Source organism: Apus apus, chromosome 4 (genome assembly GCF_020740795.1).
Source record: "Apus apus isolate bApuApu2 chromosome 4, bApuApu2.pri.cur, whole genome shotgun sequence".
Taxonomy (NCBI): Eukaryota; Metazoa; Chordata; class Aves; order Apodiformes; family Apodidae; genus Apus; species Apus apus.
The window spans coordinates 70,458,200-70,484,364 of NC_067285.1; the positions used below are offsets into that span (position 1 = coordinate 70,458,200).

The 26,165-nt window shown below is 40.3% G+C and overlaps 1 protein-coding gene across 8 annotated transcripts in view; it reads left to right on the forward strand.

Moving 5' to 3' along the window:
- TRIM2 (tripartite motif containing 2) overlaps positions 1–26,165 on the forward strand; it is an 88,781-nt gene that overhangs the window by 20,863 nt on the left and 41,753 nt on the right. The window contains exons 1-2 of one of the 8 annotated variants that reach the window (XM_051617383.1): positions 9,045–9,289; positions 11,561–11,577. The exons of 3 other annotated variants lie outside the window; for them this stretch is intronic. The gene's annotated coding sequence lies outside the window, so the exon portion shown is untranslated. Of the gene's footprint in view, positions 1–9,044; positions 9,290–11,560; positions 11,578–16,930; positions 16,953–22,744; positions 23,144–26,165 lie in introns of those variants that run through there. 4 more of the 8 variants (XM_051617386.1, XM_051617380.1, XM_051617387.1 and 1 more) reach the window with 4 other exon arrangements.

Consider the following 26,165-nt stretch of genomic DNA (forward strand, 5'->3'; position numbering starts at 1 on the left):
TCAACATTTTCCTGTGGCTGAGTCTTTAGTGTGCCGGCACATTTGCAATATAGCTATTGTTCAGTTATTCAGCAGTTAACAGAAGGTATCAATTTGGGGTTGAATAAAACCCTGGCCTCTTACCATTATGTCTTACCAGTATTTCCCAAATACAATTAGCAGGTTAAAAAGCCTGTAACATTGAATCTGATCTACTAGGTTTCCCCTTCTTTGCCCATGAGAATGTCAGACCAGCTCGCAGGACTCATCAGTCTCTCAGGAAATAACAGCTCTCTAGATTAATCAGAGTTTTGACTTACCGGGGCTGTAATTCGTGACACTTGGAGCATTAGAATTCTTAGTCAAAGCAGGAAGATTTAAAGGTGCTTTTCATCTTAGAGTTTTGGCTTATTAGCAGGTGCTCCACTGATGTGTCCTATATGCTTGACACACCTCAGTGAAGGTTATTATAAGAGAGCCTGTGAGTGAAATGTCACATGTGCCCCCCTCCCATCAGCTGTTTGAGTCTGACTAGAAAACTGAACTTGCATGTAACAGGAAAAATCTGAGGACTTAGAACCAACAAAGCTATGGTAGCCTTCTGTCAGGTTTGGACAGACTTCCTTGTAAAATCATTCACCGTGAGTACTCCAGTTTTCATAGAGATAGAGGTTGAGATTTGCAAACAACTCCTCCTCATCCTTCTTAGATAAGTTATCTGCTCTCTTAAATATGAACCCTCTGACTAATACCCTCAATGCTAATATCCTCAACTTTCACCCATATATGTAAAAGTTTTTAAAATCTTAAATTGTATTGGAGGTCCATTTTCCTAGGTATTAGATCCTTTTCTAGGTAAGGGATGTTGTTGACACTAAAGTGGAACATACTGGTTGGTTCTAAACAATGGAAAATGCTAAGCATGCAGCATTTTCTATTAAAAAGTTAAACCCAGCAGCTGTAGAACTCAGATCTCACTGATACATCAAGAGCATTAGTCTCCTCCTAATGTGTGCATTTTATTTTGGTGGTGTTACTCAGTGAAAGCACTGCATTTAGGAAATAAAAGGACTGCAAAGTAGGTTTTATGTGCAAAATTCATCTCAGGCTCAGAGAGCAAACTGTATCTAGTATGTGCTCAAGTAGGTGGGAAATATTACAGATGTCACTGCTCCTTTTTCCACGAAGGAGCTTTTGAATACTTCAGCTTCCTTCCTTTTTGCCTTTGTAGCTGGGCCAAAGGTCTAAGAAAGCAGCAATTTATGCTCATAGCATAAAATATTCCTAGTTGAGTGGGTGGCTTGCTGTGTTCACTCCTGGTTGCTGCTGCCTAAAAAAATTATCATGGCTGTCATCAGCCTTTCCCTTGTATCACTGCTAGTTCACAGCATGTGAAACTGAGAAGCACAGTACTCATCAAGATTCAAGGTTTGCACTGAAGTTTCTCTCATGAAATCAAATAATACTGGGGCTTGCTTTCTTCCTGACATATTTCTCCTTATAGAGCATCTTCAGTTGACATTTTACCTAATGCTCCCTAAGGTATAGTATAACCCCCTAATGTACCCTAACTGTCAGATGTTAATGTTTGTTATAGAAATATCCTGGCATGGAATTCTGCAGGTCTTACTCTGGCAAAACTCCCACTAATGGCAATAGTGGGGTTGGTTATTTGAGGGCTGAAGTGGGACTCTGAGAATAACAATATGTTCTCGTATGTATGGTTTAATTTCTGCTTCTGTTTAAGATGCTTTAGAGCAGTAGCATTGGCCTTCTTTTCAATTAGCCTTTGAATGTTTAAGAGCAAAGTGATAGATATTTGATGAGGTTAAGATTAACTACAGCACTGCAGTGGCTGAACTTTCAGGGTTAATCCAGTTTTCAGACATTGTTTTCATGAGATGATCTGTCTAGAGAAGTTTGCTTCCTTCTCTCCATCTCTCCCATAATTTTCTCCTGATATTCACTCTTCTCTATCACTTTGAAATATGTATTTGACACTCATACAACTTTGGAACCCAGAGCTACATCAAAACCTTTCCTTGGTTTTCCTTGACTATGGAAAATTATATGCTATCACACTCCAAATGTGAGCCAGGTCTACTGTCGTTCTGACTGCAAAAAAGAGGATACAGGAGTGGGAAAAGATTGTCATGTAAGTAGAAGGAGCAGGGTCAGCATTCTTGTATATGTGTGCAGGTACATAAATGAGCGTACTCTTGGTAGAAGTGTCTTGTATTCCCACCTGACCCAAAGCCCTGCACAGTCTCAAGCCTCTCAACCCTTCCCTCTGCCTTTTAGTGTCTCTTAGCCTGAAGCCCCTCATCCTTAGACTTGGTCTCCAGCTCATGCCAGTGTAGAGCATCTAGCACCTGTGGTCTGTGCCCCCCTGCCTCAGCCACCATAGTTTCCAGCCTCTTCATCTCTCTGCTACAACTCCACTCCTCCCATCCTGGAGCTACCTTTTTTCCAGGCCTCCCAGATCTCATCCTCCTGAACCTCTGTGGTCCATACCATTTAAGATGCTTGCTCTCCCTGCCTCACAATCCTTAAAAGCTTCCCCAGAGCCCTTTCCTCTTTGCCATATTCTCCTCCTACTCTGTCTTCCTCACTACAGCCCAGTGTTTGCAGTCTGAGCAACAAGAGGCTGTTTCTTCTGCCTTCAAGTATCAGGTTCCTCAGTGCAAAGGTCTCAACATACCTTCCACTTCCTCTTTCTTGTTGTACTTGAAGGCAAGAAAGTAGGACAGGTCCAGGGTAAACGAGGCACGTACTAGCCCTTTGTATGTGGTAAGAATGGGCAGCTCCAGGCAAGGTCAGAGAAAGACTAAACCTAGAAACATATAAGCATGGTGTATTTTTTAGAAAATGTAGCCCTTTCTATTTCTCTTGGCAAACAAAGTGTCCAGTGTTCAACATATATCTTGTGAACCAGCCTCAGGCCCAGAACTGCTTTTGAACTGTTTGCTGTGATTCTTCATGTGCTCATTTCTGTGTATTATTGGTCACATGGTAAGATATCTGATTCTTGGATGAACGATATTTTCAAACAAAAAGAGGGATTTGGACACATTACTTTTGGTTCAGAACTTTTCATGAATGCAGCCATATGAAAGTGTATTACACCAGTGTTTCCTGGATACTTGTTTTTGAAAGAAAGTTTACTTATCTGAAAGTTTGTGAAAAACAGTAATACTGAAACATTACAATTTTTAGGAGCCAGGGCTGGTGGTTAATTTCTGAGAGTAGCAGCTATGATTCGGGGCAGTACAGAGCAGAAGCATGAGCTTGGCACAGACTGAGTCTATCTCAATGTTTCAGGGTCATGGTTGCCACAAAAGTGTGACTTGAAGCTTGAAGTAAGATTATAGCCAAGAGGAGTGTGGGGCTCACCTGCTGTTTCACAGTGGATCCCTGTGAGCTTATTCACTTCACTCACCATGCAGAAAATTGATGTGTTTTGTTATGGGTCAGTTTTCTGTCAGGCAACAAATCATATCTGTTCACTGGGAGTCCAACAAGTGCCTCAGTGCAAGGTAAGAAATGGGAGCATACAGACAAGGGGAAAGGGAACCTTTGAAAACAGTCTAATGGTTTGTCTTTTGAAATTATATCTTTCCAATATTTGACCTTCCCTGATGAAACCACAGGACATATGCATTGGATGCTGTTTGCTGGCTTATTACTTAAAAAATACAAAATATCCAGCCATTAACTCCCTGTAGTGTGGGCTTCAGGATGGGAAAAAGGGACCACCACTCCAGCTCACTTAGAAGGTAAAATCCTGCATGTCTCTTTTTCACCAAAGTGCTCAGAATGAGATGTGCGCCAGGCAAGCCCAGATCCCTGCAGTCACAGATGTGAGAGTTGATGAGAAAAAGTGGTTTAGTGTTATGCTTATTCTCCCTTTTTTCTCAGGACAGCCAGGGGCTACTGCAGACTGCAGTGAAAATAGCAGCAGCCACGAGGCTTCTCTAAAAATGACATCAAGGTTATAATGCATTATGTTTTTGTCTGAGCTGCTTATTTTCTTTCTGTGGAAAATTAAGTGGTACATTAAAAAGCAAAATACATACATTAGAAAGCAAAATACCAAATGCATTGAAACAGCCCAGTCCTCATCCAACAGTAGGAGCAGGCTGCAACAGATTATCACACTACATTCCTTTTGGAAGATCAGCTGACAATTATGTATCTTTCTGGAGGGGGACAGGCTTTTGCTAAACTCAGGTCAGTGGGCATCAAGCTGAAGTACTGAAATAAAATATGTAGAAAGTGAGGCCAAGCCAACTCAATACAAGCATAGTATCTGAATCCAGACCCAAGATATTCCATGTGCTGACTTTAAAGTGCTGGTGGTAAAATGATTTATAGTATCACAGTTAATTTGCCTTTTAAAAATGGGTTATTGTCAGTACCAAAATCTATGTTATCTTATTTCATCAACAGTAAGTGAACTGAAGCTTTGCCTTGAACTCCTCCAAGGGTAGATTGTCCCAGTTTATCAGACTTGTGTTTTTTCAGTCTGCACCATGCCTGCCAACTTGTTTGCATCAGATTATTTATCTAGGACTAACTAGAACTATGACTAACTAGAAATCTGCATAAACATATTTCAAATCCTACACCAAGAGTCTGCTGCTAAAATGAAAGGTGAACACATAGCTGAGGTGCATCTCTGGTTTGCTAACCTGCCATCCTGAGCTTCTATCATTCAGGCAATTTCACAGATTCAATTTAAATAGCAAGTTGCATCCTCCACCAAACCCAGACCTTTCACCTGTCACTTTCTCAGTATTTAAATTGCAAAAGAACAGGATGGAAAACATACTGCTTTCATCTATATCTTTGCAATGCAGCAATCCCAATACAACCACACTAGATTAGATGGGAACAGAGTCCAGGCCAAGAGAGATACATATTCTGCCACCTACTGTGCAGTAGAATTTGTCCATCACTGACAGAAGAGAGGCATTTTTTCCAAGCTTTAATGAACATGCAGTGAGATTTAAAAAAAACCTTTCAAGAATTTACTTAACAAGCTGCATATAATCAGTATACTGAATACCTAAGTGCATCCTACTCTATTCTTTTCCTAACATTGCTAACATAGTTGGTCTTTGTGAAAAATCAGTGTTGTTTTCTATTTACATGGAAAATAAGAGTTGTTTTGTCGCTGGCATTTGAGAACATCCTAAATGGAAGCTGCCATTTTTCTGAGAAGGCAGATTGATTCTAGCAGGTTGTTTCCTCTATCTGATCTGTTCTTTGTTGCAGTCTTTCCTATGTCAAGGTTTCTACAGTACATTTTCTCACCATCAAACTGATTAATAACTCAGTTTCTCCAGAAAACTAACATCCCTGTGCTAGACATGTGCTAGACATGGTACTTGATTGCCTCAAAGTTCCTGGAGACAATGTGTGAAAGTGGGCATGAAATGTTACTTTAGTAATATCCAGGCAACAGTGAGGGAACACATAGCCAGCCTGCTTGGATACAGGAGCTTTCTATTGACAGTAGGATGCTGGTACCCTACATGGATGATATGAAAGAGGAAATGAAAAACAGAATTACCTACTACAGCACTTAGACATACACAAGTATACGGCATCCACCCAAGGGTACTGAGGGATCTGGTGGAAGTGCTCACCAAGCTACTTTCCATCATCTATCAGCAGTCTTAGACAACTGGGGACGTCCCAGTTGACTGGAGGTTAGAAAATGTGATATCCGTCTACAAGAAGGGCCAGAAGAAGGATCTGGAGAACTACAGACCTGTCAGTCTGACCTTGGTGCCAGGGAAGGTTATGGAGGAGATCAGCTTGAGTGTCATCATGTGGCACATGCAGGAAAGCCAGGTGATCAGACCCAGTCAGCATGGGTTCCTGAAAGGCAGGTCCTGCTTGACTAATCTGATCTCCCTCTATGACAAGGTGACACACTTAGTGGATGAAGGAAAGGCTGTGGATGTTGTCTGCCTAGACTTTAATAAAGCCTTTGACAAGGCCAAGTGTCAAGTCCTGCACTTGGATCACAACAACACCATGCAATACTAGTTGGGGTTGGAGAAGAATGGCTGGAAAGCTGCTTGGGCAGAAAAGGACCTGGGGGTGCTGGTTAATAGTTGGCTGCATATGAGCCAGTAGTGTGCCCAGGTGGTCAAGAAGGCCAACAGAATCCTGGCTTCTATCAGAAATGGTATGACCAGCAGGAGTAGGGAAATTATTGTCCCCCTGTACTTAGCACTGGTGAGGCCACGCTTTGAATATTGTGTTCAGTTCTGCGCCCTCTCTACAAGAAAGACATTGAGGTGCTGGAGCGAGTCCAGAGAAGGGCAATGATAGTGGTGAAGGGTCTAGATCACAAGCCTTATGAGGAGCAGCTAAGGGAACTGGAGTTCTTTAGTCTGGAGAAAAGGAGGCTGAGAGAAGACCTTCTCACTCTTTTCAGATACCTGGAGAGAGGTTGTTGGGAGGTGGAGGTTGGCCCCTTCTCTCTTATTAGGAAAAAATTCTTCTCTGAAAGGTTTGTCAGGCACTTGAGCTGGCTGCCCAGGAAAATGGTCAAGTCACCATCCCTGGAGGTATATTAAAAGGCATGTAGTTGTGGTGCCTAGGGACACGGTGGACTTGGCAGTGTGCTAAGCTAATGGTTGGACTTGATGATCTTAAAGGTCTTTTCCAACCAAAATGATTCTGTGATTCTATGAAAAGAAGGGAGAAAATTATGGTGAATAAGAATCATCCTCAAAGCCTAGAAAATGAAAGGTCATTTAAAATGTCTTATATTTTTGAATCTTGAATTTTATTTATACAGAGTTGTTTTTTTTTGTGAAAGCAGCCTTTTATGTAAATAGATTTCTTTTATATATACTTTTTTTTTTTTTTTTGAGAGAAAAGATATATTGAAGAATACCTGAGAGATTAGTATGAATTAATGCATTTGCTTCTTGGGGGGAAAAACATTCAGTCAGCATGAGCATAACATGTCTCACCAAAAAAAAAAAATTCTTATTCCAAAGATAACAGTCATTCATCTTGTTCTGTACTGTAATAGTCTAGTGGGGAAAAGGGTCTACATGTCCAGAAAATCACACAAGAGCTACTCTGCTGTACCTCATGAAATAATTTCTGACCCCAAACCTGGAAGTCTGCTCCACCAGGATCAAATCCTTTGATTTAATGGAAAATCTCAATCTTGATAAAAACAAGTTATAGTTAGTTCATCTGACTTGTTTACTAAGTGGGAGAAGAATAACTCAAGTTTTAACAGTCCTTGTTTACAGCTATTTTAAAAAAATATATTACTGTTTGCTTCAGCTGATGTTGGTGCATTTCATGTGTTTCACTGCTTACTACCTTGGTAGGAGAACAGAAGAGAGGAAAAATGCTGGAATGTAGGACAAAGGTGCACAACTGTGGTAGCAGCTGACCAGTAAGGCACTTGAAATCTGCTCTCACGTACCTCTTGTTTCTGTGAGGTACTCTGGTGGCTAATAATAAAACTGAGCTCATGTGTAGCCTTTTACATTGGATCACTGGATTGAATTTCACTCATGTGGCGCGCTGCCTGTTTTCACAAAAGCTGCAGGAATAAAAGACCTTTGAGATCTCTAGCATTCTACCTGATGTCACTGAAATAATTCAATAGGTTATGCAACTTTTGGAAGGAATTGTGATAGCACAGTCAAAAAGGCAAGCAAATAAAATTAGTTCCTAATTTTCTCCTTGCTTCTACTGAGTAGAGTGTCTTGGTTTTTATTTATTTTTTTATTTTTTAAAAATTCAACTGCTTATGACATTTAACATTCCAGTCATGTCAATCCTGCATCCAGGGATCCAGGTGCAAGATGATTAGACAAGCAGCACAATCCTAATTGTGCCAAGGCTCAGAACTTTTAGGCAGCGTGTTTACAATGGTGTTTTTATTTTGTTAATGACTCACTGCACTGATTCATCCATGCTTTAGTGAAAGCTGCCTCATTTAGAGCCATTTCTCACTGTTCAAATAGAGTAAAATTACTCACAGTAGAAAATTTTGCGTAAGTCCTCAGGCAACACTAACAACTAAATAAAACTTGGTATTTTTAAGTAAAATAACATGGAGATAATAACAACTTTACTTTTAGACAATGGCAAAAGTTTTTTATTCTTTATAAAATTGGTTTACCATTTTTTTATTGGGAAACCAATGTTCTTCAGTACTGACTCAAAAGCCAGAAATATGGGAGACCCCTCAAGCCACTGTACCCAAATATAATCAGGGCAGTTCACCTTTAGCTATCTGAAAATAGGGACTGAAAGTTACTTGGGAACTTCAAGTCATGCAGGGTGCTTTTCAAAATTTTTGCTCATGATACTTTTGGTAAACATGCTCATTCTTGTAATTAATGGTTCACTATCAAGCAACTGCCTGCTGACTCTGAGAGTTGCCTTAGTAGAGAAAAAAACCCCACCAAACTGAAAACACAGCCTCCCAAAACAACAGATATGCTTCCCACCTGGAAGAATTTGAAGGTTGTAAGTGGATCAGCATTCCCTTCCCAGTTTATAAAAAACAGGTTGTTCTAAATTACTTGCTAAACTGTTGAACTGTTTCAAGTAATGCACTGGAATTTTATTTCCCCCCTTTCCAGAGTGGCTGTTTGTGCTGGGAGAGAGGGCTCAAGGTTGGTTTGTTTCCACAGTGGGGGGGACACCCGGATGCCACCCTCCTGAGGGGTGAGTGGAGCTCTTGGCTGCTGGGGGCTGCCTGGGGGAGAAGTCGGTCATCTGCAGGCGGGAGACCATCTCGGCATGGGGCTGGCTGTTTATTTTCAAAGACTTTGTAACTCAGGTTACTTGTAAAGCTGATGCTTGGGGAGTTCTGCTAAAACTGGACTGTATATATTCCCTGGTTTGCCTGTAATTTGCAGTTTATGAAAACCAGACGGATGGCTCGGAGCTCTGCAAGTTAGTATAGGAATGGGAGCTTCTGACATAAGAGCAGCTTTTACAGAAAACACCGAGTTAAGAAGATTCAGGCTCAAGCTAGATTGCTTCTTCCCTCCCCCCCCCTTTGTCTATTTTTACTGCATCATTGGTATGTGTCCAAGGAAAGTCGGCCATATCATTCGGACATACAAGAGGATAAACTTTTGACTGTCGGATCTCCTCAGGCTGAGAGACTCCAGAGTAAATGAACTGAGAGAGAGAGAATTAAAAGGAGAGATTTCTTTAGGTGAACTTTGTATGTTGTCTGCTCTGCCAACAGCAGTGTAAGAGAACGACGAACCTGCAGCAGTCCTTTCCCACTGTCTTTCTAAAGAATGTAAGTTACCCTTTCACACTTGTCTCTAACTGTCTGCTTTTTCAGCTTTCGAGTATTTTGTGAGAGCAGAGGTTTTACAGCGAGGGAGCCCTTGCCGGGAGCTCTGCTGTGTGAATGAGTGAATCGCTTTGTCTTTTCTTTTTCTTCTTTAAGTCAGGGTGGTTGCGGGGAAGCCGAGCGGTTTGACACCACCTTGCTTTGACAGTCATGCTAGCTAGACTTTAGATGCCTGTCGAAACCTTTAAACCTTTTCAGCATTTCTGCAGAAATTCATTTGTAGTTCGCAAAAGACAACAGCAAATGTTTTGACTGAACTATGTATGTCAGGCTTGCCGTAACAGCAGGAGTTTCAGAGGGGATTGTGTGTGATGCTGTGTAAACAGGACAGGATGTGACAGCGGAAAACAAATGCTTCCTGTTCTTTAATATTGAGAAGAAATAACTGAAACAGAGCCACGGATTTTGCCTAGGAAAGAAACAGTGATGTTTATTCAAAGCAAAATAATGACTTTGTAAATCTGAGAGGATAATGCCAAGGTCTAATTAGGAGAGTTTTATTTTTCACAAGGTTCAGTTTTTTGAACTTGGCAGTTGGCATTAATGTTGCTGTATTCTGTTGTGCTTTTGTGAAGAGTAACTTGAGCCACTACCTGGTGTGAAGCTCTGTGTAGGTTACTTATGTTGGTTGATTTCCTCCCTTTTAGTTTATTTACTATTTTCAAAATGCGTTCTAGGCAGACTGTCATGCAGATGGATAGTTTTAAATAAAAACAAGGGATTATAATGATAATACACCAGCTAATATACCAAGAATAACACAAAAATTGCCCTGAACTCAGACATTCATTAGTCCAAAACAATCACATAAATGTTCATTTACATGGGAACAAATAAGAAAATTGTTGTGAAAGTACAATGACTGAGTAAATATTTCTTAGTTAGGGATGTGGCATAAGAAAAGTTGCTTTCTGATTCAGCCTTGGATTTTTTTGTCTTTGAAGCAATGGATTTATTACCTGGCTTACAGTTCTGTGGCCATCTTTTGTGATATAATAATCAGAATTTTTTCTTAAAATTGCACATTGCTGTTTGTGTAAGAACTAAAATTAAATGGACTAGCAATACTAATGAGACCTTCTAAACAATGTGAGTATTTGAAAAAAGCTTGAGAATAGAAACTGTATGGCTTGAAAAGCACATTAAAAAGTTTTAGTTCCTTAGAAGTCTGTATGAAATTGTTTATTTTAAAGCTAGTCCCATCATTTTCTGGAAGATGGATTCATGATCTCTAAAGTCTGGAGTGGTTGTAGAGAGAAGGTACCAGGGAGCTACTGTACCTGGTCTTGGGACTGCTTCGTCCTGCTAAAAAGCAAAGCCAGCAGAAGAAAGTTATTCCCTGTTTCCAGAGAGTTGTTTTTGGGGAATCATTCTATTGGCTCCTGACGAAATAAAATAAGCCTTCTGTGCTTTGCCCCTCATACAGAACTGCTTACCATAAACCAAAGATTTCCTCAAACTTTTTGGCAAAGCACTTGACCAACTTGTTGAGTTGCGAAGAAACTCCCTGGTGTGATCTGGACCTGCAGTGCCCACAGATTGGCTATAAAGAGCAGGTTGGAGTTTTCTTCATTGAGGGCTCCTTTCAGTCCTTGAGATTCATCCTTTTTCGTGAGAAATGGCTTTGATGCACCTTTAATACACCATGGCTTTCCTCAGGGAGAAGGTTAAACAGAACTTTGTTGCTTTGAGGAGCACCATTAATACATGCTGTTTGAGGGCCAGAAGGAAACACAAAGTGGGTTTTATGACAGAACCAATTCTAGCTTTAATTACAGGGTTTCTGGGAAGAGGGAAAAATTAAAATAATGCAAATTTTTATTTCAGACAACTCTGTGGTTTCTTTGTGTAATTTGTAAAGGGAGACAGCAAATGTATCGTGCCAGATACAGAATAAAAATTAGAAGTATACATATGTTTAATGCCTTTTGTGGGGGTCTTAAGTGTTGTTTTTGAGGAACTCCAGTGACTGTCAGATTGAAATCCACTTCAACCAAAATGAGATATGCTATTTCCAGAGACTGCAGGTTATGGTTATGTTATTGCTGATGTTTGTGGGTCAAAAAAGCATTCTTCAGACTCAGCAGTAGCTGAAAATTTATACTGTACAATATAATATTTTACCAAGACAATTGCGAATCCTTCTTCAATGCAACCAAACCAGATTTTAAGTTAAAACTTATTATTATTTTTTTTCTCTTCATGCCCTTTCAGAAGCAGCATATTTTCAGGTACCATATTTAATTCTTTCATTTCTTTGTCAGATCTGTAACACTCCCTCCTATTTTTTCTTAAACTCCAAGGCTGAGCTCTTTAATAATAATAAATTGTTCCATATCTATTCTTGATGTAATGGTTGTTAGTTAAAGTGCATGTTTCCCCACTAGGAAAAGACAAATTAAATTTATTTTACTGTAAAATTTACTGTCATAATGTATACCCTAAATGTTAACCTGAAGGACTTTGGACAACTCTGCTTTCTATGGTTGGCACTTTTGCTCATGTGTAAAAGTATTATTCATTCTGTCTCTCTTTAAAACCTTCCAAGTATTACCAGTTTTGGATGTGTTTTAGGAGCAATTAATTAGGTGGATGGTGATCTTGAGTCCTTATGCCAGTGTGGATGCCCTCTGTGAAAGAGACATAAAGATTGGAGTAGATGCAATTACTTTTGGTTTTAAATGCATGAGATGAATGTTCAGCAATCTGCCTGCTCCTAATCCAGTATGGATTTATTTGTCTTAGTGTTATTAGTCTGCCTAAATATGTGTATGATCAGTTTATTTCTGGGTGACTTTCTGTTCTTTTGTCATGTAAAGCTATTTGTTCTGTGCTACCATGAGCTTCCTTTCTTGATGGTTTTTTAATTTCAATTCTGGAAATGTGAAGTGACAATCCCCTCTTTTTTCTGCTTTTTGTTTGTTTTGTGATTTTTTTTTTCTTTTTCTTTTTTAATGGGTGTTCAGTGCTAGGTTTGAGGGTATCATTTCATAGAACCTCTAATTTGGATAATTGTCATACATGGAGTGATCCCTTAAAGAAAAAGGGAAAGTTTCAGTCTCTGCAAAGATTTATACTATGCCTGCCTTCTACATCAAAGTTTAGTAGAACTTGGTTATTTGTGAGCTTGAAGGTGGTATCTACTGGTATGTTTTGTGAAGAGCTCAGGAGTTGATTTAGCAAGGAAAGAGCAGTGGTTGGATTATTCTGAGCTACAAAACTCTGACTAGTATGAAAGTACAAAGATGCTTCTGCACGTTGTGCAGAACAAAAACCCTCAAAAAAACAGATGGAATCTTGAGCAAATGCACTTGACACACTTACAGAACAACAATAACAACAAATTGCACTCAAAAGATTTTGCTGAACTTGAAAATGCTCTTGAAAAGATCCCAACGATTATGTTTCTGTGTGCCTCTGAATGCATTAATCTCTATAGTGGTCCTTGAAGAGACTTAGTACTTATATTTAGCCCCAGCCATATTCAGCCCATGTATTACTGGAGAACTTGCATACTCCGTGAGAAAACAGGGCTTAAAAAACAGCAGATGCCACTGGGTTCAATCATGTCAGGTGTCTTCAAGGTCACCCTTGTTCTTCTGAGAATAGCTATGTGTTGTAAATACCTCAGAAATCAGGCTGTTTACAAACTCCTCAGGAATTAAAATGACTCCTCAGGAATTAAAATGACCCCCCAGGAATGAAAACTCAAGACTGAGGAACAAGCCTTTTGCAGCATACACAAACTGTTCAAGAGGAAAAATTGCCATGACTTGTCTGCATTTGCACAGTAATTTTTTCTTCCTTTTCCAGTGAGGAAACAGTATTCATGAAACAGCTTCTACAACTTTCTCTCCTGTAATCCCCTATAGTGGTGGAAGTGCTAATGTAAACCTTCAGGGATTAACTCCCACAAAATAAACTTCTCCAGGAGGTTTTTTGTTGTTAACTTGAAAGCAGATTTAATTTGATATTTAGAGCTCAAGTAACTGCCCAAAAATCAGATAGAGCCAAAGCCTAATGTCATACCATCTGAAGTTTTTGTTTGTCCTTAGTGTTACTCTGAGGCAATACTATGATATAGAGTGTGGGTCTTCCCAATGTGCTTGAAAGGCTTGCTTTCTCCTCCACAAAAAAACAGGTTAGTCTCTTTACTTACTACCTAATTTTTAGTCTGCTCTATGTAGTCTTGGGAACAACTGATGTTTCTGCATGTCGGCTCAGAAAATATTTTATAATAAAGAGATAAAATGAATGTTGCCCCATGAAGATTTCACCCTATTTATCAAATATGCAGGGCTAAGTTTTTTGCCTTGCATCTGAAATAGCTGGCAATAAATTTTAATTGTGAAATGCAAACTTGTTCTGAGATCCTTCATTACTAATTAAAGAGGAATAATTGTCCATTCATTCACAAATGTAATCTTTTACTTAAAACCTCTCAGTGGAGATAACTGCAATCCTTTATTACACAGAAAACAGAAGACAATATGTCACAGAGGACTATTGTAGAAGAACTGTGCTACATGTTCTGTGTAGGCAGAGGACCTCCTCATCTCTTAGCTTTCTCATTCTAATTAGCTTTTTTACTACTGCTTCCTACAAAAAAAACCAAACAAAAACCAACAACAAAACCCAACAGACAAACACAGGCTAGGCTGTTGTATGCAAAAATATTTGTATACAATAAGGTGAATTTACAAAAAAAGTAAATTAGTAGTTCCATTTTCTTTGCAAAGTCCAAAATGTTTGTTTGCCTTATCAGAAGCCGACACATTGCACAGTCTTGAATATAAGTTAATAGAGGAGCTGAAAGGTTTCTTCCCATATTTAACTTCTGTGACAGATTCTTATCTATGTTCCTGATTTTACCCTCTTGAACAAAATTAATTGTTTCACCTCTGGGATACACTCTTGCAGAAGATAACTTTTAAACTTTTAAATTAGGAGAAACAGGATAGCAATCAAGGCCTGGTTCCCCCAAACTCTATGGCAGTACTTTTAAAAGAATACAGGGTACCTCTTCATAGAAACAAGACAAATATCACTCTTGAGGAACTATCACTAGAAGTATTTTTTTTTCTTCTTTCTTTTTTCTTTTTCCGTAAGGATAAAATAAATTGGAAGAGGTAGGCACAAGTGTAGAGAAATGGTGTATTAGTATTGTATTCACTATGAAACCTTTCTCTGCTGGGTATGATGGCCAGTCAGTCTCTACTGTTGTGTGTCTTGTCTGCATGACTTTGAAATGGGTGTATGTGCTAAAGGTATTGATGAGGGGTGACCTCATCAATGTTTACAAATATGTAAGGCCTGAGTGTCAGGGAGATGGAGTTAGGCTTTTCTCAGTGTTGACCAGTGATAGGACAAGGGGTAATGGGATCAAATTGGAGCATAGGAGGTTCAAGGTGAATATTCGAAAAAAGTTTTTTACTGTGAGAGTGACAGAGCACTGGAACAGGCTGCCCAGAGAGGTTGTGGAGTCTCCTTCTCTGGAGACATTCAAAACCCACCTGGGTGCGTTCCTGTGTGATGTGCTCTAGGTGACCCTGCTCTGGCAGGGGGGTTGAACTAGATGATCTTTTGAGGTCCCTTCCAACCCCTAGGATTCTATGATTCTATGATTCTATTCCATGGCCCTGAGTGGCATTCTTCATGCAGCAGTGGTGTGTTAGGGCAGCTGTCTGATGGATTCCTTTCACCTGACATCTCTAAATGGCAGGGCTCTGCAAAGTGATAAGAACAACCCTGTGAAGCCATTAATGACCATTAACTATGCAAAAAAGAAGTAGCCACTATAATAGATGTCTGTACTGAGTATTTTGAAGGTTTGCCTAGGTCAAATAAAAAGTACATCTAGCCTAGCCTTATAATTTGGGTGATGGTTGACAATGGATGCCTACAGAAGGGCATAAGAATACATCAGACATGGAGCATCCAGCACATTACTGGTAGCTTTAAAAGAGGTTTCTCATCTGTAGCAAATAAAAAGGAAGGTAAAAAGCAATAGATATAAATTGTGAATGAAAAATCAATTATGAATAAACTTTAACTCAGAGTATGTGCTTCACCTACCAGAAACCTGGTGATTGCTGCTTCATCAGGCTTCCAAAAGCATTTAAGTTATTTGAAAAACATCCTAACAGCCTCTGCCTGTAGTATCTGAGTTAGAGAAGAAGCTCAGTACTTGAGATAGTGCAGAGTGTGATGTCCTATAACTGGTTTTCCACTAGGACTTTCCAATTTCTTCTAACAGCAGTGCCTAGAGCTGGTTACTTCACCTACCCCTGTCGTGGATTTTATTGTTTACTATGTGTAACTTCACCATGGTTTAACCCCAGCCGGCAACTAAGCACCACAGCCACTTGCTCACTCCTTCCAGTGGGGTGGGGGAAGGCATCGGAAGAATAAAAGTGAGAAAACTGATGCGTTGAGAGAAACACAATTTAGTGGATCAAGCAAAAGCTGAACATGCAGGCAAGGCAAGGAATTTATTCACTGCTTCCCATCAGCAGGCAGGCGTTCAGCTACACCCAGGAGAGCAGGGCTGCATCACACTTAATGGGAAGAAGAGTGTCAAGGGAGATCTTATAGTTGCTGTCCTGTACCTGAAGGGGCCTACAGGAAAGCCAGAGAGGGACTTTTTCAAGTACTTGTAGTGATAGGATGAGGGGTAACATTTTTAAGCTGAAAGAGGGACAATTTAGATTAGCTATTAGGAAGAAGTTCTTTACTGTGAGGGTGGTGAGACATTGGCACATGTTGCCCAGAGAAGTAGTTGGTTCCTCCTCCCTGGAAGTGCTCAGGAATATGGTGGGCTTTGCAGTCAGGTAACTGCATCTTACTGTGGCTGTAGTGAAACTCCACTGTGGAAACACATACGGGGAATTAATGCATTTCTGCAGATAAGGCACAAGATACAGGGAGAACTTCATCTCTGCTATAGAAAGGCTTCAGCTTTTTCTCATAACAACAGTGCTTTAAATAGGAGTGCTGGCATGCAATCAGCAAATGAGTGTCCTTGCTGAGGACTGGAAAGACATGTTTACTGGGTGAAGTTCAGCCATTGGGTGTTTCCAAGTTTTGAACTGCTGGAGCTGACTACTGCTAAGTCAAATGGAGTGACCCTGTGAGTGTGAAGGAGGACACAGCATTGGAGCTGGCAAGCTCAGGTTCTGTGCGCTTGGATGGCTTTTTGTTACTGTTGTTTGGTCAGCACAGCTCTTGTGCCTACAACTATTGTTAAAATCCACAGAGCTCCTTTTGCCAAGGTTGCTCTGACATTGTTTCTCACGATTGCTGGCACTGCCAGGTTACCTGCCTTATTCAGCTACGTGTTTGCCTACTGACTGTGAAAGTTCAGTGTTGCATTTTGGCCAGCATAAAGAGCCTGCCTGGGTAAACCTCTGACTGCCACTTAACGCTTGAGCAAGGTTTTCTCTGAACCTAAGGACCATATCAAATTTTAGAAATGCCACTGTGTCTTTGAAAGATGTTTCAGTTCAGAAGACAACTTAGCAAACACAGAAGACAACTTAGCAAACAGAAGACAACTTAGCAAACACAGAAGGTAACATCGCTGCCGGGCTCTGGGCAAGAAAATGAGGTGGGTACTGTACAAAGGCTGAGGTAAACATGAAAACGTGAAAATGCAGCTACCAATATTTCATCTTTTAAACAATTTGAAGATCTGCAGAGGATGTCAGCCTGAATCCAGAATGGTCAGATGCTGGAGAGGGTCTTTTCCTTCCACCTCCTTCTTAGTCTCTCTCTCAAGATGTTTTTTTTGGCAGAAACCTTACCTGCTCAGGCGCCCTATCCGCTGTGTGCTAATATAACTCGAATTCCTTTGCTTTCTGCCTTCATTGTTTGCCTTTTTAATGCTTACATTCTGATCCTGTCTGCTGTTTCTTGCTGTCAAACACCTTTTTCTTTTCTTTTCTTTTTCTTTTTTTTTTTTCTTTTTTTTTCCCTCCCAGTGTATTTTCCATATGCTGTATTTGCTGGGAAGTGGGATTTTGAAGGTTGCAAGCAAACAATTCTAAAGGGCTGGCAGTCCCTAAGTTAACTTTATGAAGAAGTTACATGACGTGGTGATTGCTGCGTGCTGCTTTCTGCGGCTTTGAACTTAGTGCTAGTTCAACAAAATCCTACTGAAGTAAATGGAAACAGAAACAGAGGAACTTTACTTTGCAGTGGTCAACAGAGAATACATGACTAAGCTCCAGTACCTGATGTGTATCACCTCTCCTAAAGGAAGAATTACAGAACTGTAAGATCAGGTGAAGATGCAGCATGGGGCAGATCCAGAAGACTGTCACAGGGGGGAGTGGAGGAGATGGTTTCTGAGCAGCTCAACCTTCACCCCACAGCTCAGAACCAAAAGCACTAGGCATTTTCTGCTTGCTTTTACTTTTCTAGCCATTGCTCAGCAACTCTGAAAAAAAATGCCTAGAGCCTTTTATAATGTACCTTGTATTATCAGTATTTAGAAATACCAAGGACCTCTTTCTAAATAGATTCCTGCTTAACCTTCTGCTTTTTGTCTGTACTGCCTGTTATCCTGTGCCTGCAGGGGTTAACAGTGACTAGCATGGAGTCTCCATGGAGCACTTTTATTGCAAGTAGCATTTCAGAGCAGATGTTTGTGGAATCAGCAGCAATTTGATGTGCAGTTTTAATTATTTGTCAGTTTGGCTTGGTTTTATTTCAGCCTGTGTACCTATAAAGGCTGAACACAGATCTGTCAGTGTTAACAAAAAGATAGGACTAGAGAGTAAAAAATGTACAATTGCAAGGGTGATGTTAACAGCACTAGGTAGTTAATCAGGGTAGGAGGTTTTTCAGTAGAGATCCTCTGCCTTGCTGCTTTGGATGTCAAGTGTACAATTTAAAATCCTTTTACTTAGGCCTGTACAACATCTAGCCCCTGAAATAATTCCTTGGACCTACCTCACTGCTGGGTTTTTGTTGTTGTTGGGGTTTGTTTTGTTTGTTTGGGTTTCGTTGTTGTTGTTGTTTTGATTTTTTGTTTGGGGCTTTGTTTGTTTGTTTGTTTTTGATGTGTTGGTTGTTTTTTTTCTCAAATAGCTTACCTGAGAATATGCCATTTTATTAAACACGGAAAGAGCCCTAAATGACAGCTGTGAGGCTGTCATTTAACCTGATATGTGACAGTTTAATTCTATCATTTTCCTTGGCATGCCCTTTTCCTCTCAATTTCCTACCCCTTTTCTCTGAAATTTCATTTGTGAGAACGTTGGCTATTTGGTCAGGGATTTGTGGGCTTCCACTGCATGCCCTCAAATTTTTCATGCGTGTGTAGTAAATCCAGTGTGCTCCAAGTATGTTGGAATTTATTGTGCGAGGCCCTGACCCAAAATAAGGTCCTGAAAACCTCAGACATGTAGCATTAAGGTAGGTGGTGTAGCTCAGGTGAGTGACTGTGTGATCAGATGAGCTCTAACCTGCCAGTCGTGTTCCTTGGTGTGTGCAGGGCAGCCACCAGCAGGTCCCCTCTCCATCTAAGGGCAGGACAGCCGGGAGATGGGGTCTATAGGGATGGAAACAGGACTATTGCACCACCAAAGGGTGGTGGAGAAAGGGCATTGCAAAGGCAGGCAGAGGGTGTAAGGATGGGGAGAAAAGAAGAGGAGGTATTAGATGCCAGCCATAACCCTTCCTTCCTTTACAAATTGGAGTATAAAGCATTAGTACGTTGATGTCATAAGAGGCCCACCCATGTATTTCAGGTGTTCACCCTGTTATAAACTTTGATTATAGGCTGAGGAAAGGAAGGAGGAAAAAGCAACAAAGCATTAAACATGTAAAACTATTAAAGAAGGCTTTCCCTTATAGCAGTGGCTTCTCCTGCTGTTATTCCTGTGCCTTCAGCCATTGAAAGTTTTTAACTTAATTCATGACATCAACATCTGACAGTGGCACTGAAGGTGAGCCCATTGCTGTGCAGAAGAAATGCCAGATTACAGAGCTTGTTTCTGGCAACCATTGTGCCTGGTCCTGCCACCTCGATGGCAAATATCCAAAAAGGGAAAGAGGGGAGAAAAGCAGTTTGTGTTTGTTGCTGCCTGACTTGCAAGATCAGTGTTGGGGAGAGGCAGGGAGAGCAGTCACATCAGCCAAACTTGGGCTGGCTGAGCAGGGAGGTCAGGCTGTGCCAGCCTGGGTGCAGGTGTATTGCAGAAGGAAATAGAATATGGTGCCAAAGGAATAGGAGGATGGGTGCAGCAGCCCAGCATTACATCCCAGGCAAACCTTTCAAGTTCTTTGCCTCCCAGGCTATGACAAGCCTTGTATTGGGTCACAAGCTTCAGGGAAAAGCATCTGCTCCACTGAATCACAAGATGGGGGATTAATTGTGGCTCCAGGCTGTAGCTGGTGGGGAGGAACCAGGACCTAGCAGAGATTTTCAGGGCAGACATGCCCTTTAGCTACAAGCCCACAGTGGGAGGAAGCTGTGGCTCTCCCAGCCCATGTGAACTATAGCCTGGCCTGCTGGAGAATGCAGAGTAAGGGCTGGAAGTGGCATTTACTCTGCAGGAGCTGCTGGGTCTGCATGGATGCACAGCTGCAGTGGGGAAAGGCAAAGGTGCCTTGTGAGGATGACTAAGGCCCCCTGATTCCTGGTGTGAGCATGGGCCCACAATGACATAGTTTGGTTGTTTCACCCCACTAGCTTTTCTGGAGCTAGGGTCAAATTAAGAGCATGGAGCTGGGCGATGGCTGTAACAACCCATCCATTTTTATGGGATGATTAATTTAATATTAAGGAAGGATATACCAGTGTCTACCTATGGTCTGTAAATTAGCTGTGGGGTTTTTTTGTAACTTACTGTTTATGGGCTCCTTAAGAATATTAATTCAGGTTGTGTTTGGAACAGGGAAAACAGTAAATTATTCAAAACCCATGCCTTTTACATGGCATGTAATAAAATAAAATAAACAAACCCAAAACCAAGCATATAACAACAACCCCCACTCCCATCTCCCAAGTCAAAGACATACACATACAATAAAACTATTTGAAACAAGCTGGTAGTAACTGCTGTGGGGGTAAAGTGCACGACTGTTCACTGGGCTGCAAATCCATTTCCTCTTCACTCAGGTGAAGAAGCCCACATACCAACATTCAACATGTTAAGAACAGAAATCTCAAGGGAAATGCTATGAATTTTTCTCATTTTCCTTGCCACAGTACCACATTTTTGTTATATTGAAGAAGCAAAATTATTTGCAGAATATCAAGCTCATTGTCAGCAGGCATCTTCTTGAAGTTAATTATAAGAGAACTGCACTTTGAAGCAATCTCTCGTTTAGAGGTGTAGATCCCTGTGAGAGTGGCTGCAGCTGTGAGTTCTGCAGTCTCCTTTCACCATGAGGTATGTTACAGGACTGGTTTGAATTCTAGGGGTATGTAGTCCTTACTACTGACTGTAAATGGAAATAATAATTTGAGCAATACTTGTAATTCTGTTCTAGTGTAATTACATTTGCTGCTTGAAAGAACCAGGGAAAAGCAAGCAGCTGCATTATGACTGCATGCTTCTATCTGAGAGTCTGCCACCTTAGTTCTGGGGGTGACACTCCTGAATTTTTTCTCTTGGTTTTTGTTTTAAGTGTGTCTTTGTTCCAGTGGCAGAAACAAAAGGCTTTGGATCTCCCTGACCTGGGAATTAAATACATTGCTTGCTTTTTGTAATGGGGCTTCTCTAGACAGTTTAAAAAGAAAACAAAGAAAACCCAACCAAACATAAAAAAAAGAAAACCTCAACAAATGCGGCTGAAATCTCTGGCATTTTTTTAAACTGTGGATCCTGCTGTGCAGATGCTTGCTTCTTCTGACCTGCTCAGTGTTGGCGCTAAAATGAAACACACATTGTTCTCTCTCTTCAACAGTGTTCAGCACATGTTGAGGGAATCAGAGGAGCAGTATTTTGGCACAAGCACCCACAATGTCTGATGTTTCATTTCAGGTTATAAACTGGATTACAACATGCTTTCACCCTGTGGGTATTACCTAGGGAAACAGGCTGGATCTGCCTGATGTATAAAACCAATCTGGCTAAATGCTTGCCAAGTGGAAAGTAAATGATGGACACAACATCTGTATTTTTAACAGGAATTTAGATTAATTTCAGTCATGCTGAATGATTATTAATACTACTTACCTCTTCAGTCCAAGAATGGAATAAATACAATATTCTGGAAATTGGGCCTAATGAGTTTAGAACAACATTTTAAACTTCTAAAATATCTGTATTTGCCCTAATTAAATCACAGTAGCACAGACAGTATTTAAATCCCACGTTTTTTTCTTCTTGATGCAAATGAACCTTTGTGTCCTTTTATTTGTGGGAAGTTTTGTTAGCCTCAGTTAGCCGAAATACTTGCATATTATTTGTTTTTTTCAAAAGAAAAGATACACTGTATTTAGAGATACAAATACTACCTTGTATGCAAAAAACACCAGCTGTTAAACTGAAAGACAAAGCTAATTCTATGTTGCTTTACTTCAGTAGTGTCTGTGTATTCACAAGCATCTTATTAGCAAACTTTTCTGCATAGCTGAAAAATGACAGGCACCAAATTTATTTTTATTTCCTTTGGTAACAGCCTAGTAAAATCTGAATTGATCTGTGATTTTTTTTTTTTTTATTATTTACTTTTTTAAAACAAGTAAATAGCTTAGCTAGGAGAATATACCTCTGCATTAGTGTTTGTACAAAATTGGAACAGAATGTTAGCTTTGATTCTTGCATTCTGTGATTATGAGTCTACTAATTGCTGCCTTAAATATTTGACTTAAGTCTGAGTCAGATCAAATACACAGCTCCGTAGTGGAAAGAACTGCTGCTGGTTTGTGTGTCAGTAGCACAGCTTTCTGAAGAGGTTCTTTGCTTCTTCTTTAAACATCTGGAGAGACAAAGAGTATTTTTGGGATCTTTTGTTCTTGCTGAAAGTTGAAGCAGGGAAGAATTGTGTTCCATGAAATACTCTGAGCCCTGGAAAAATCAGGGTGGAATCATTAAGTGTTAATCTTTATCCCCTTTATAAACGAAAGTGCTTTCGTTTCATCTGTGGCAACTGTCCTAGTAATGGATGTTACGTAATATTTACTCTCCCCTTCAGAGTTAAATCCTTTCTCTGATTTCCGAGTGATATTTGCATATGTATTTCTTAGCTGCATTGACATGCCAGATGCACGGTGGTAGCTGTCTCCGCCTGCTAATCCTGTAATAACATTCTGGTGCCCAAATTCAATGGCCCTGCGCGGAGCCTCGAAACAGCTGATTGCTGAGTAGGGAGGAAAAAAAAAACAACCCAGCGAATCTCGCTGCAGCTCTGTGCTGCATCCCGATCCCACAATCCCTTGCACCATTTGCTGCAGTCTTTCTACACAGGCTGAGTGAGAAAAAGAGATGCTTAAATAAAGATTGATTGGTTTGAATCCCGAAGGGGTCTCCCCTTGTGAATGACCTGAGGGGGGAAAAAAAAATAATTCATGACGACTTCACTGGGCCTCCTCTCATTCTTCCATTTTTCTTTCCACCTGTCCTCTTCGTGGAATGGAGCAACATTGCTTAGAGCACAAAATATATTGTGCGTCTAGTAACGACTGTGCTGTGATAGGGATTCTTAAACAGTTTTATGCGTGAGGCTTGAAATATTAACAGATGATGGTGTGTTCGTTTGGATTACTGCGGAACTGCAGCTCCATCCCTGCAAGGATTTTATCCTCAGCACTGCACTGATTAAGCTATTTTTCTACAAAGATGGGTAGGTCTAAAATGCTCAAGTTTGCTCACTGTTATTCCTGGTGGCTCCTGCTGGGTTGCTTCTTCTGTTTCAGCCCCCGATTGTTCCATTATGCTTTGCATGCTGTAAGAATGAACAGGGTTGCTGTGTTTTAAACAAGGCACCAAGCTGATTGCAAGAGTGGGAGAGAAAGGAATGCAAATTTAGCTTATCAAGCCTTTTAGACAAGTGGACTGTGTGGCAGTTATGATTATTAATTTGCCTGGTGTGTTCTGTATCAGCTAATTTTGGGTCAGCTGCTAGAAATGTCTTGAATCTGTTCGTTATTCCTGAAGACTGTGGACAGGCGATGTATCTGTTTTAAGGACTTTTAAACCCCAGCCCCCACTCTGTGAAGCAACATTATTGAGGTTCCCCACCCTTTCTTATAGCTCTCAAGGCCTAACCGATCCTTTGGAGACGTTGCCATTGGAAACCTATTCATTCGTAATACATCAATAGACCCTCTGGGTTGTGAATACCATGGATAAGAAGAGGATGAACCAGCTGTGAGCAATTTGTTCTCCTTAGGCTGTACTTTCAGGCTACTTGCAGCTCTGGATGGGTGGAGTTCCGTGATAGCAGTGTATCAGTAGCAGAGAATTCTGCTCTTCTAGGAACAAATCCTGGGAATTTACTAGTCAATTTTAAGTTTTCCAAACAGCTTTTTCTCGGCCAGGCCACAGAAACTAATAGAGAATTTGGTCACTGTAGAGGAATTCCGGAGCTCATTTGAAGATACCTGTAGAAAGGCTACACTTTCCTATTACATTGCTCTGTTAATCTGAAACAACTCTGCTGGAATTGTTATTTGCTGTACCCTAACGTGTTTTTTTCACCCCTTTTGAAATACTATAGGAAGTTCTTTTCATATGGGTGGGGCCACACCCCGACTTTGGTGCCCGAAGGCATGCATGCGTAGCAGGACAAGGCTTTCCCCTCGCTTAGAGAGCCACTGTTTTCTCCTTTCTTTGCTGTATAGTGTGTTTTGAATGAAAATCGGCAGTCGTATCTCCAAGCAGAAGGAAAAAGAACAATGTTGCTTTTGGGGTGACTGGAAAGATAACAAACCTTGAGCCTCAAAGGGGTGACAAAGGGTATATGTTTCAGAAGCCTTTTCTGCACTTGATTTAGCAAACCTTAACAATGCTTCCAGTGTGTGCTTCTAATAGAGAAACGGGTGGGGTTTTGTGTCTTGTTTGGTGCAATGCTTCACAAACCTTTGGCTTTGCATCACGAAGTGTGAATACATAGTGATTTTCAGGCTTATTTTCAAAGCTCATGTTTCAGCTAGTCTTTGTTAGATTGTGGGATAGAACAAACCTCCAAAAAGAGCTCTTGCAGTTTCCGAGCTCAGAAGATGCTACTACAAAAAATAATTTTTTTTGTTGTAAAAATAGTGTTACTTCGTGAAATCTCCCACTGCTAATGCATCTGAAACTTAACGTTGATGTTTTAAGGAACTGCTGCTAGCACTGCAGTAAATCAGAGTAAAAGGCGTCTTTGGCCAAGTTCAAAAGGATCATCTAAAATCTCCAGCTATTCCTCGCTCTTTTATTGTACAGTTGCTTTCATTGAGTCAATGCGCAAAATCATCCTTGTAGCTACATCACATCATCATATTCATAAAAATTGCATCAAAGGTGGAGTTGGCTTGGGGAAGCTGCAGAATCCAGGAAATTCCGTACTCAAAAAGATTTTTTAAATGAACCACTCGTGTAAAAAGTTGTACCAGGTAGAGGCCAAAGCTTGAAATATACTGATGAAAATCCATTTTCAGGTGCATGTTTTAAACCTGGTTTATGTAAGCACAGGGATAAATAACACTCATGGCCTGCTGCATTCCAGACAAAATACCAAATGTTGAAAGCACTTATTTCTGAATTGTTAATTGTTTCTTTCATTAACAAAGCTTAAAGTGTGAACATTTGAAGATTGAAGTAGCTGACAAGAACTTTGTGTATGAAATGCAAAGAATCACCTGATTTTGCAATGGGATTGAGGGAATATGAAAGACCAAGATGAAGATCAGATGAAATCAGTATGAAATTTTTCAGGCAGCAGGTGTTTTCCTGTATAAACACTATTTGCTGATATAGCTGTACTTGATGGTGGAAAGATGAAATTACAGAAAACACCTGGTTGCTAGAGAATTTTCTTCTGTTAAATTATAGAATGACAGAATCACAGAATGTTTTGGGTTGGAAAGGACCTTAAAGGTAATCTAGTTACAACCCCCTTGCATGCTTAGGGACACCTGCCACTAGACCGGATTTCTCCAAGCCCCATCCAACCTGGCCTTGAACACTTCCAGGGAGGGAGCATCCACAAATTACAGGCAGCATGCATTAGAGACCTACTATTTCATAGCTTACATACAATTTTTTGGAAATAGTCTGTGCTTAGTCTACAACAAAAAATTCTATGGTTAATAACTTATCAATGTCCTTCTTATCAAAGCAATCTCCCTGCTTCTGCTTATCTTGCCTGTTTTGTTTGGGTCCCCACCCCTAAATTTTGGGCAAGCAGAGTGAGAGGCCACATCAGTGGTGAAATGAATTTTCATTTGAAACACATCTCCAAAGTTCAGAGTGTTACACTGCCAAATGCACGGATACATTAATGCATATTTGATAGTCTGCACTTGCTACTCTGTTTGTGACAGATATATACTTTGGTTCTACTTCTTGTAAATCCATTTTTTTAACTCAAGCTTTTGAAAAGTAACACAGGTTCCTAACTGATTTCCTAAGGTTTGTGGCATTTAAATAGGTAAAATTATTTTTTTTTAATGTAATGTTCACATTTTATCTTAGGGGAAAGAAATTTTAAAAGTGAAACAAATTCTCAGTCCTGAAATAATGCATTTTTATGTCTTGAACAAGTAATTTTATGAGTATTATAGCAAATTTTATCCTTGCAGATTCTTGGGAAAAAGGAAACAAAAGGGCCTGCCATAAGTGTTTTTTGTTGAATTACATGTCAGTTACTGCTGCTGTTGCTT